The sequence below is a fragment of the Phalangium opilio genome, unplaced genomic scaffold (genome assembly GCF_054372755.1).
Source record: "Phalangium opilio isolate 3A_F unplaced genomic scaffold, DU_Popi_V2 ptg000352l_1, whole genome shotgun sequence".
Classification (NCBI taxonomy): Eukaryota; Metazoa; Arthropoda; class Arachnida; order Opiliones; family Phalangiidae; genus Phalangium; species Phalangium opilio.
In genome coordinates, this window is record NW_028324228.1 from 2,217,276 (window position 1) to 2,230,682 (window position 13,407).

General features: G+C 33.7%; 1 protein-coding gene and 1 long non-coding RNA gene across 8 annotated transcripts in view; both read left to right on the forward strand.

Moving 5' to 3' along the window:
• LOC149602820 (ATP-binding cassette sub-family C member 1-like) overlaps positions 1-13,407 on the forward strand; it is a 449,544-nt gene that overhangs the window by 290,062 nt on the left and 146,075 nt on the right. The gene's annotated exons all lie outside the window — the stretch shown is intronic.
• On the forward strand, positions 1,892-8,621 carry LOC149602834 (uncharacterized). Of its 7 annotated transcripts, none has more exons than XR_016377082.1 (5): positions 1,892-2,170; positions 2,252-2,763; positions 2,887-3,105; positions 3,173-3,275; positions 3,350-4,291. It is a non-coding gene; the product is annotated as an uncharacterized LOC149602834 (long non-coding RNA). The 7 variants fall into 7 exon arrangements; XR_016377084.1 differs by lacking the exon at positions 1,892-2,170 and having other exon boundaries at positions 2,230-2,763; positions 3,350-4,220; positions 4,289-8,621; XR_016377085.1 differs by lacking the exon at positions 1,892-2,170 and having other exon boundaries at positions 2,230-2,763; positions 3,350-4,091; positions 4,289-8,620.

Here is a 13,407-nt window from a genome sequence, read left to right on the forward strand (position 1 = left end):
AAGAAGCCAGCCCCACTCAAGCAAATACAGTACAGATAGCTGTTAGTAATCAAGTAGAATGTAAGAAAACAGTTATGCTACAAACAGCTCGGGCATTAGCTATGAACCCAGAAAACCCAAATCAGAAACAACCTCTTAGGTGTCTGTTAGATGGGGGAAGCCAGCTGTCCTTTATTAAAAGGGACATATCTAGAGATCTTAATTTACCAGTTGTAGGAAATACCCTTCTAACTATCTTTAGTTTTGGAAATAAAGACGCCCCCCAAGTAAATCGAAATGTAGTAAAAGTTACTTTACAAAACCAACAAAACCCATATGAATCGGTCAGCATAGAGGCAGTAGAAGTACCTTATATCTGTAATGCTTTAGTTAAACCTCGCTGCGATGAAATTGAAAGTTACCTCAAAAATAAAGGGTTACAATTAGCTGATGAGCCAGACGAAAAGGCTAGCGATATGGGGATTTTGATTGGAGTATGGGGGTTCAAGCTGCCTATTATGTTATTCGGTGGGTTAACGAATACTTTTATTAGCTGGACGTCCATAACATCAATCAACGGAACTGGATCAGGGTTTTCTAACGTTGGTCCACAAAAACCTTGGAAATGGCGACTACATATTTGACTAGATTTTGTAACGTCAGCTATTGAAAAAAAGGAACGACCACAGGCGGCAACCCATCTTTCACATTTCTCGCGTTCTTCTTTTGGTGATGGAAATCGGACAAATTTGTCCTGGGGTGAACACGCTTGGTTTATTTTTTCACTTCTGGGGCCTTGTCTTACACATGCTCCATAGCAACACCTATATCTTGAAGGTGCCATTTCAAATTATTGTTTAAATGCCTAGAATCAGAAAGAATTGCTAGAATGTATGTACAGTACAATAACCAATTACTAACAGACCAGAGAACATTAAGCCTTTGCTCAAGAGCTCAGCTCCTTCCTCAATTCATATAAATAAACAACAATATTTACCTTATTTGAGTTAAATTTGACTGGTTTAGTGATCCAAATTATTATTTCCTTCATAATCGTCGATTAACTAGCCGAGAGAAAGTAGCTAGCGCCCTAACCATAAAGCAGACGACAAAAAATATTATCCAAAGACTTCCAAGAGAGGAGCTCGAGGTTTCTTACAGTGTTAGGAAAGGTGGAAAAACTAACCCCCCATCCTTGGAGTTAAAAGAAGTTCTTTCCCCAGCAGAGACGTACGCTATATACCAGCTATTGTAATTGTTCACTTTCTAGGCTAATTTAATGGACTTCAGCTGATATCAATTTAAGTCGGATCACAGAGTTTTCAAACCAACTAAATCCAACTGATATCAACTTCAGTTATGTGATATAGTTTTCATACCAACTAAATCAAACTGATATCAACTTCAGTTATGTGATATAGTTTTCATACCAACTAAATCAAACTGATATCAACTTCAGTTATGTGATATAGTGTTCAAACCAACTAATCCAACTGATATCAAGTTCACTTTTGTTATATAATAAAAATAAAAATAATAATTATAATTATTTTGCCAGTGTTGGATAGTTTCTATTCAATGGCCCATGCAAAGTCGAAAACGACCTTTTTGCCAATGTTGTTAATTTTAATTCGATTTATTAAATAGATCATTCAGCAAGTAATATTAATAATATGGTACGTTTTTTAGCTTACACTTGAATTTAACAAGAACGAATTTCTTTATTGCAATTAATAGTTAGACTCGAGAAGTGTTTAGCTTATTATATTCTGAGAGAGCGGTTGCTCTCTTAGATAAGACCTCATACTGCGTTTAATGTATAAGGGTGGTTTTTTGATTCGATGTAACTTTTTTCCTATCATGGTTACTGCTTTGAAAAAATTCCACTGAACTAAAATTCGGACACTTAATATGTGGTTAAAATTTCAAAGAGATCCCTCTATTAGTTTTCTTCATAGAAAATAAAGTTGCTAAGGGTGGTTTTCATTTCCATAAAAAAATTAAGACATTTTGGCAAAAAAAGGGAAATTTTCCCATAGGAATAACATGGGAAATGTTTGCTGTGATGGCCAAATTGACTCGAGCATTTTTTGAAGACTATTTATTCGATAGGTCTGAAAATGGTTTTAAATGAAAGGTTGAACATTTTTCTGGTGCCTTTCGAAGTTTTATTGAAAACAATTAATATTAAGTATTACTTTTTGTATTTTAAGCACATACTTAAACTTACGACCTTTTATTATTCTGTTGGACTTACGTGGTTTAATCCTAGCTAAAATCATAGAGAAACGTACTGTTGGACTTACGCTGTTTTACCGCTAATAGAGCGACTGAGCGAAGATTTTTGTTTAGACAACGCGTGTGGCTATGCCGAGCTTAAGGCGAATTTTTTAACTTTTCACATAAAAGAAGGGGTTAATTCGTCCTCATTTTATTTTAATTTCGTAAGTTAAACCTTATTATAATTTAATACAAAAGAATTTAAATTTAGGATTTAGCCGATAATTTTTAAATTGACTGATTTCACTAAGCCTCGGTCAAAATTTAAATACAGCTGATTGTATGTAGAGACTAGAGACCAATTGGCCGTGTAGCGTACGTTTTAAGGTGTTTCACCTGGTGCCATCGGCCCACGATAGCCGCTAATTAGGTAATTTGTTTAAATTAAATCAATTTTTGTTGTTTAAAGTAGATTAATGCAAAAGACGCACAAGGGTTCGTTCCCTGGTTTTTGACTGTTGCCACCAGCCAACAGTTACCGCTACGAACATACCGTTTTTACTGGTAAAATAAATGATAGATTCAATCACACTATCAATAAACCCTGTCACCAAATCATACAATATTTTTAAATGACGCTTTTCCAATAATTCTTATAGGTTAACAATTTAAATTTTAATTATTTAGTGCTTATTCTAACATAACCTCAAAACAGTAAACAATGGCCATTTTTCCAACGATAACTGTGCAGATTATATTTGGTGCCACCGATAACCACTATGTAGATCATTTTATTGGTTTAAATTAATGGTAATATAATTGAATAATTAAATCACACGATCACTAAACCCTGTCAACAAACCAACCAATGTTTTTTATCCCGGCTCTTGCAATCATTTTTATTAGGTAACAGTTGCGTTTTTAAGTACTATTTATAACCGCTATTTGGAATAAACCTTTTTGTTTAAATTAGATACATTTTTGATGTGTAAAGTAGATTAATTCAAACTACGCAGAAGAGTTCATTCCCTGGTTTCTAGACAAGGGTTACCGCTACGAAGATATGTTTTTTGCTGGTAAAATAAATGATAGATTCAATTCAATCACACTATCACTAATCCCTGTCTCCAAATCAATATTTTTAATTCAGGCTCTTCCAAGCGCGAAATTACAAATTACAGTGTGTTAATTAATTAATATAAATTTTGGATAAATATGTAACACACTATCATTATTAAATTTCTGAAGAGAGGAAGAAAGGTTGAAATTAATTTTTTTAAATTTAAAAAGCAAATTTGGCTCGGAAAAAACCCAGCGCCAGAAGCCTGGCTTATAAAATTTTCACAAGATGATTCGTTCAAGAATGTCTAGAATTAAGTCGCATAGAAGTAATTAATATTTCACCTTAGTCAGCTGACTTGGCCAGGCAGGGCATAGCCCACTCGATCCATGCTCACGGACGCTGCTCTGCATCTTGCGTAGTGTTACGCGTGATCGAGTGGGCTATGGGCAGGGTAAACCAAAGAACTTGGAATATATAGCCCCCTAGAATTACACATCCACGCTCGAATTTTTCAATTTCCAAGCCCACTTTTTTTTTAACGATAACTTTATCATTCGTTGGTAACGCCATCTATAATGCTTGAGACGAAATAATTATCTGTCGTCTGCTTTGCTGAAGCTGAATTTTTCTCATTTGCTTTAATAGGGACTTGGCAGTACTACGTCATGCAACGTCAGGCTACCTTCCACTAGTGCTAAAAAACATACCAGGAGGAGGGGCTTATATAGCATTAATTCTGTTAAAAAAACATACCATAATGGCGCTGGGGGAGGAGTTAAGCCCTAATTGCCAAGTCCCTATTGCTTATGAATTTGGGCGCATAGACGCGGTAATGAAAATGTTTTTAAATATTGTTTTGATATTATTTATTGTGAAAAGTAGGCCTATAATATTAAATATGTTTTGATGCAATTGTAGGCCTATACTTAGCTGTTGTCCTTAAAATAATATCAATTTGGTAAGCTTTTTTCTAACAGCTTCCATTTTCATTTTTTCATTAAAAATACGAATAACTTTGGGAACTAGAAAGTTCAGATAATGTTTTCATCCAATTTCTTGGGAAAAATGTTTTCACGCATCAGACACCTTTTTACGAGGGATTAAATTTTGAGAGCAATTGTTTTAGAAGCAGTACGACCATCATTTTCAAGGTTTTGCATCCGCAGGCTCTTTTTGGTGAGATCAAGAATTTTCACTACGCTCTCCGAAGGATATATTAAACTACCATGATCTCTAACAATTAATCCTCTGGTCGACTTGGTCGTAATGCAGTAGTCGTGAAAGCTCTTTCATTGATTGCATTTGAGGACTTTGTGCAGTTTCCGTACACAAATCCAGCCAAAATAGTGTCTCTCAATAGGTTTGACCCATCAAAATATAAATGTCCTCTGTTAGCTTTGAGAAAATTTGTTGTCACAGTATTATCACGAGCCAAGACATTTGCACAACCAGAACCCTCAACCAGAAAGGCGTTCTTATAAGCTGCTTGGGTTTGTGGGTACACGCAAAAGTAATGTAGAATAGCGGTTTTGCCCAAGTGACAAAAAACTTTATTTTGGTGACTTTCCGATAGTCAGATATTTGAAAATGATTGCTAACAGGGTTGCCACAGTACCTGGAAAACCTGGAAAAGTCAGGGAATTTAAAATAGGGTTGAAAAGTCAGGGAAATTGATTTAAGTTAGTAAAATTTCTGGGGATAAGTCTATATTGAAAGAGTAATGAAAGTTTTCTCCTCATCCTCTCTTCTTAACACAAGTGAACTCTTGAGCAATCCTTAAAAATGCTGTCTAGAATTGCTTTTATGTAAAAAAACCTCTTAGACTGTTAGATAGTTAAAATGTTTCTTAATGATTTTAAGGTAACAAATACATGGGAAAACTTTATGTAGAGGGTTTATTTAATTAAAAGCACTGAGAACGTGCTGCAAAAATTTACGTTTTCGGCCTAAAAAGGTCAGGGAAAATCTAAGAAAAATGTCAGGGAAAACCTGGAAAAGTCAGGGAATTTGGTTCTGAAATTGAAAATTCTGTGGCAACCCTGTACAAATCGCGGTATTTTTCCCAGAGACCAATTTGATTTTCCAATGGCATTGAGCCATTTTACTAACAAACTGGACTGATCACCGGATATCTTTATTTGAGTTGCAGTTAGTAATAAAAATAATGTAAAATTGTGGAACAATTTTCGCGCTTTGCTTACTTATGATAGGAGGACTGTTCCCATCTGGAACTCCATTCCTACCGAAGTAGTTGGCCAGCCCACTCTCTATTTAAACTCAAAATACCTAAGTTCCTAAAACTTTAACTCGGATGGAGGGAAAGAAATCCACCAATCCCTATCTCTTTAACCACCTTTTTACTATATTATCAGTGTATAAGTTCAAGTTGGAGCTGTAAGGCTTCACAGCCCTAGCTCGTCAATTGAATGGAGCAAAAAAAATAAACATTTTTATTTCTCCGTGTATTTTTACATTCCTCAATTGAACATTTTTTGCCCATTTTATACTCGCACACTTTGAAATTAGCGCAAGAAAGTGTTTTTCTCAATAATAAATCGTTTTTATTATGTTATTAAACGTTTAAAAACTATATTTAAACATGTAGTGTATTAAACTTAAAGCACTTTGAAATCGCGCTATTTCCCGCCAAAAAGTTTGAAAATGTTTCATTTTCGCGCAAAAAATAAAATATAGAAATTCTAGTTATGCGATACACACACATAGATGGCGCTACCGACGAATGATAAAGTATACTTGTTGAAAAAACCGGGCGCGCGAAGCGTAGATTTGATGTGTAATTCTAGGGGGCTTATATGTTCCAAGTTCTTTGGGGTAAACAAATACGGGGCTGCCAGGCTGTCTCTTACACAATAATGATACAGGGCAAATGACCAGTTTAAAAATAAAACCACGGGACCACAAAGAAAATGCAAGGGTAACCAGAGTCCAGACATTAACTCAAAAAGTTTAATTGTTCAATTCCTAAGTTTAGCAGACGACGTGGTCAAATATTATTATATAGCGCGAGCAGCTTGCGTCCATGAGCGCGGATCGAGTGGGCTATGCTTGCAGGAAGAAACTTTGTCTCAGTTACACCAAAGAGAATATAGGGGAGGAGTTGAAGATCCCCCGCTCCACAAGGCTAAATTACATTGTTGCCCCTAAATTATACTAGTGGTACGAGGGAGTTTCCGGCTCAGTCGCGCCACCTACGATACCGTTAAATGTCTCAAACGGAAATGCCTCGGTACTGCGCATTGAAGATGCGCGGTAGAAAAGAGCAACAAGATTTTCCCCTCTTTCCACTCCTCCCCTATATTCTCTTTGGTTACACCTTGTATTGGAAACCCCCATACCTATAGCGTTGCCTGTGTACCCCCACCTACGGCACCGTAGTCCTCCCAGCATCCTCAGCGGTTAGGTAGGGTCGTACACTCGTACTGGATGAAATTGTAAAGGGCGCCCCCTCTATCTTAAAATTAGAAGCTAGCTCTCATACAAATAAAATGGCGCTACGCGGCAGCACTTAGCAATCGCCTACCGAAGGGTAGGGGCGTGCGCGAGGTACATTGGGAGAGATACGGTGCCGCAGGTCGCCCATCATCATTTGCAATCCATCTCAATTCCCTTATCCCTGGTTACACTGCTACAACGAAAACCAAATACCAGCAACATAAGTCCAAGCCAGTCATCTGAAAGACTCAAAACGATGACTCTGATTCTTCTGAATTTGAAATATCAGTAGAAATGATTCTAGATAATCCTCAGAGTTATTTTAAATATTTTAATGCTCAAAGCCAGGGGATAAGAAAAGGCCAAAATAATTTTATTATGAAAATTTGATGTTTTCAGTAATAAATTAATCTCATTGGTGATAACTGATTAACTGGTACCTGAAAGCATTAGTCACTAACTTGCAATATTAGGTCCCTTATGCTTACGCTCCCCTATATTAATGTTTGTGCTTAGTGCAGATTTTAAAAATGCCACAGTTTCTTAACAATCTTAATTAAAATGAAGACTGAAGGAACAGATATTAATAAAAAATGTCTTCGTGGACAAAGACTTGAAAAAGTAAATGATAAGAAAACAAAATGGAATGACCGAAGCAACAGATATTAAACTTTTTCTTTAAAGACATGATTATAAAACATCAATTATTTGAAAAAAAATACTTATCTTCGTTTTTTTCACCAAAATTACATTTGCCCAAAAATATTGTATCATTAAATTTTCCATTCTTTTCAAAATGGTTCGTGTCAAAGATTTACTATATAACAGAAACATGCGACATCGTTTATATTTACAGCTAGATTTCCAGTGTAGACCATGATAGAAACAGTTCCTCGTTAGTGATATTTAAAAGGATTGCAGCTTTTAATTTGAACTACAATGCGTTTTAATACTGGAAACTAAGCCCAATAGTGAAATAAATACGCAGCCCACCATTTGTCGGTGTCCATTTACGTGTTTCGTGTTATACGTTTGCTCTACAATGTGTTCCTCATAGCGAGTTGAAGTCATACCAAACTAATTCAATCACAACTTTTAAAACAGTTCTCACGCACTCAATAATATACCAAAGGTTTTTTGTTAATAATGTCTTTTATCCAGATTTTAATGATTCATTTATAAAACATTTTAAATCATCGACCCAAAAAATGGGACCCAAATTGAATCGTGGTCGAATAAATGCAGGCGCAAAACCAAAGCACCCTAAAGCGACGTTTAAAATGTCAATCATGATGAAAGATAAAATTTCTTCCTTCGGTTGAATTTAGTCGTTTTAAACAACGTTTTGCCTTATAGTTCGAAAAGAGAAACCTTTAAAAATAACCTATATCCATACTCGGATATTTATTCTAATCCTTTTCATTCGAAAACTGTTAATACCACAAAGGATATATAGAATGAATAATCTGTCTTTCGAAAACAATGCAAATATAATTTTGGTGAAAAAAACGAAGATAAGTATTTTTTTTCAAATAATTGATGTTTTATAATCATGTCTTTAAAGAAAAAGTTTAATATCTGTTGCTTCGGTCATTCCATTTTGTTTTCTTATCATTTACTTTTTCAAGTCTTTGTCCACGAAGACATTTTTTATTAATAATTTTATGTTTTCAAAATATTGGTTGTAGTATTTCAACTGATAAAAAATTGAGTTGCGTCATATATAGTTTTTAAACCAAATAAATCCAGCTGATATCAAGTTCCGTAGGGTGATATAGTGTAGTAACAAACTAATTCCTACTGATATCAACTTAAGTTAAGTAACCATTTATAATATATAGTTATACACATTATATAATTTAATACATTTACAAAATATTGATTGTAGTAGTTTAACAGATAAAAAATGGAGTTGCGTCATATATATAGTGTTTAAAACAAATAAATCCAGCTTATATCAAGTTCAGTGGGATCACAAAATGTACAAACCAACTAAATCCAACTCATATTAAGTTCCGTTGGGTAATATAGTGTTCAAACAAACTAAATACAACTGATTTCATGTTCAGTTGAGTCGTGTAAAGTTCAAACATTAAATCCAACACGATAGAATATTCGAGTTTTATTATTTAGTTTATTTCTAAAGTGTCGTGGATGGGGGAAGCCTCTTTCTCTGGGAGATCCGATAATTTTGAATTTGTATCTATGGGGTCTTTATATTTCTTTCAATTTTATTTATGTGCTATTTAAATACATAACGATGAAGCTACAATTTTTGCCCAGCCTCTGGGTCATCTTGTTACTTAATACGTTTGGCAAACTGTAGGGTTAAGAATTGTTCAAAACTTTAGTTAAACACTAATATTTCCCAAAACAGCGGCTGCTATTTCTAAAACTGCAGTTCTCAACAACGTCGCTGTTTTTTGGAATCGCGGTTGCTTATTCGAGAACTGCTCTTCTGGGAACTGCTGATACTAGGTACTGTACACCTAGGTTCATTAGTTTATCATGATTTATTTATGTTCGATATTATTACCATTTATGTCTATGTAATTTTCCGTTAAACATCTTTAAATTTTTGTAAGTGCGGTGTTAGTTTCCTTTATTATTATTCTAGGAGAGCGATAGCTCTCTTAGATAAGACTTCATACTGACTTTAATGTATAAGGAGGGTTTTTTGTTTGGATGTACCTTTTTTCGCATTTTTTCAACTGTTTTGTAAAAATTCCACAGAACTACAATTCGGGCCCTCAACATGTGGTTAAAATTTCAAAAAGATTCACGCATTAGTTAATTTTATAAAAAGTAAAGTTGCTAAGGGTGGTTTTCATTTCAATAAAATTAGTCAGTGTTTTTGGTGAAAACGTTAAAATTTTCCCATAGAAATAACATGGTAGTTTTTCTCCGTTTTACCCATTTTGTCGCAACCGTTTTTAAATGAAATATTCGTTTGTTACGTTTGGGAACGGTTTTACATCAAAATATAAACCTTTTTCTAGGACCATTTTTAAGGTTTTTGCGAAAAATTAAGTTTAAGTGCTAAATTTCATGTTTTTTGATCACCCTTTGACTTACGTTGTTGCACGCTATATGTCATACTGTTGGACTTACGGCGTTTTACCGTGGATAAAGCCTAAGAGAAAGCAACTCTTGCACATACGCTGTTTTACCGCGGACTTTTATTTGATTTTACTCTCTTTCGTTGCAAAACTGAATGATTTTAGGTAATTTAGCTAGACTAACGATTACAGATAAAATCATCATAATCATATAGGATGATGGAATACGCATCACTAATGATTGTAATGGCGTTTATGTCAAAGTTGAAAAAAAAGAATAATAATTGACCATTGGGGCACGCCCCTGTAGACTGGTATATAGTTGGATAGTTTGCAACTTAATTTAGTTCGGGAATTTCTGTTTAATGAAAAAAATTATTTATTTTTAGCTTCAAAAAATGTCAGCCGAAATAAAAAGTAAAGAAAATGTGTTAAGAAGTTGACGCACTTGATAAGAATCGACAGTTTTTAGCTGTGACATGTGAAATTAATTGTCATGACGTAATATTACCGCTTTAATAGTCGATGCTGTCATGACATGTGATATTAATAGTCATGACGTAATGTTACCGCTTTAATAAATGGTGGTGTTATATGAAACGGTTAGAACAAATAATATCTGTCCCTTAGAAGCCGCGACAAGAACAATGAGTGGCAACCCAAAATCAACGATGTAGTATATATCAGGTTTTTTCCGTTTGTAAAAACGTCTTTTTTATAATTGGTATTATAATTGCTTAATTCTATTAGTGAGTCAGGATATTCCCTAGAACTAAAGGAAAGGCTAATTAATAATGTAATGAGCGTTACCATATAGGGAACTGGCAATTTTATTATTTTTGCTGCGTGGTCATCAAAGCCAGGTTTTTGTATTATTCCACATACTTCTGTTCTATCAGTTAAGGAAAATGTATTTGAGAGATAAAATAGTCTTCAAACCAACTAAATGCAACTGATATCAAGTTCAGATGGATGGTATAGTGTTCAAAGCAACTAAAATCCAACTTATATCAAGTTCACTTGGGTGATAATTTTTAAATCAATTAAATCCAACTGATATCTAGTTCACTAGGGTGATAATTTTTAAATCAATTAAATCCAACTGATATCTAGTTCACTTGGGTGATAATTTTTAAATCAATTAAATCCAACTGATATCTAGTTCAATTAGGTGATAAAGTGTTCAAGACAAATAAAATCCAACTGATATCAACTTCAGTTGGGTGACATAGTGTTCAAGACAACTAAAATCCAACTGATATATTGTTCAGTTGGGTGATATACTCTTTAAACCAACCAAACCTAACTGATATGAATTTCAGTTGAGTGAGAGTATTCTAACCAACTACATACAACTCATATCAAGTAAACTTGGGTGACATAGTTTTTAAATCAAATAAATCCAACTGTTATCAAGTTAAGTTATTTAAAATAGTGTTCAAATTTCAAACCAACTATAATCGAACTGATATCAAGTTCAAACCAACTATAATCGAACTGATATCAAGTTCAAACCAACTGAATCCAACTGGTATGAAGATCAGATAGGTGATAGAGTGTTCACACCAACAAAATTCGTCTGATATCAAGTTCAGTTTGGTTTTACAGTATTCAAACAAACTAAATCCGACTGTTATCAAGTTCAGTTGGGTGATATAGTAATCAATCCAGCTGATATATAATTGAATATCATGAAATAATGATGACGCCAAATGATAACAAATTGAATTTGACCAAATAATGTTTAATCCAAGTGATATAAAATTTAGTAAATGAAATTGTAGTTTGATGTAATTTACCAAACCTTTTTCAAATTTTAAAAAATTGGTACTCTTATCAATTTTTACTCTTAATCATTTCCAGCCCAAATTTCAAGAATCAGTACGACCAACGATATGGCAAATCCAAATGGCATCAAGTAAAATGGCAAACTGATAGCGAATAAGTTGATGTTGGTTTCGGCATTTATTGGTTTTACCCAATTTAAGTAGTCCCTGATATATCGACTGGTGAACTCAAAATAATCCAAGGGCTTAGTTTCAAAAATAACAAGCATTCTGCAATGAAATTGCCTTGTATTATTAAAAATCAATAGTAAACAATAATAGGGATGCATATAAAGGAGGAATAAATAGGCCATATTTTTAGCTTAATCAAAAAACCACCCGTAGGTCCCAAAGTTTTGGCTACTATTTAATATATGTTGCATTGGTTTTCCTAATCTAGCGTCAGCGCTTCTGAACACGATCGAGAGAGGATGACTTTAAAAGCCTTACACTTCATATTAATCTAGAATGTATAAATAATAACGACACATGTGACAAATGTAGACATATAGATAGAGTTGATAGCTTAAAGTACTTAGGTATTATCGTTGATAGTGGCCTAAAATGGGATACTCACATAAATAATATTTGCAAGAACGTTAGATATCTTCTCTTTAATTTTAGAACTTTACGAGGAATTCTTGGTAAGAGCTTATTACGAACGGTTTACTATGCTTTGGTACAGTCAGTAATGTCTTACGGTATAATAGCATGGGGATGCGCAACGAAAGCGACGCTAAACCCATTAGTTAAGCTCCAAAATCGTATTGTTAAAATTTGTATAAATAAGCCCTACATATTTCAAAGCGAACAGGCGTACTTTAATTTTAGAGTTATGACCTTAAAACAAATCTTCGTCAAGGAAATAATAGTTAATATTTTTAAATATAAGTGTGTAGAAAAAGAATTTTCCCAAAATAGAAGAGATATCAGAACACCTTATATAATGAATTTCCAATTACCAAAACTGTATAAAAGTAAAACTCAAAAGCAAGCCATGTACCTAGGATATAAATTATTTAATATACTACCCACGCACCTTAAACTTGAAGAAAACTCGATTAAATTTAAAAAGCAACTAACTAAATGGATACTGGAGCATGATAGTGAGATAGCTAACCTTTTGTAAGAAACTACATTATTTGTATATATATATATTTAATAAGTTGGAAACAAGCCTAACCACAAAAAAAAAATTGTTAATCTGCACATTACAATTATAATAACTAACCCCACTACGCACACGCTTTAAGCATATGTAGTGGGGTACAATGTAATTAATTACGAAAAATAGCAGATGTAAAAACAGCTCAAAGCATAATAAATAATAATGAATGAATGAAATGTTTGTTTAATGTGCACAATAAAAACTAATTACATGGTTCACGAGATTGTACACAGCATGGATGGTGCTTTTTACAGGAATGGGTATATAAATTATATAATGTTATAAATTACATTGTTACAAAGGTTATCAAATTATGACTTAGATCGAGGTATTTGGAAGTTTTAACAAATTTGTTTTATATGTACACAAAAAATATCAAATTCTGTACAATGCCGGTTATAATTTTCTTGCATGCGGTAAATTGGGTTAAAGCGTTTTGTGGGTACATAGAAAGTTGTCGTTCGTCTTATACCAGATGGAACTAAAAAGTTTAATTTAACCAACAAATCGGAGATGGAAATACTACCGTGGAGTAATTTATACAGAAACTTGATGTCAATAATTTCCATCATATGCTGTAAAGGTTTGATACCTAAGTGATCAAGCAATAATTCGTATTTATAGTCCATGTGGCGTAAG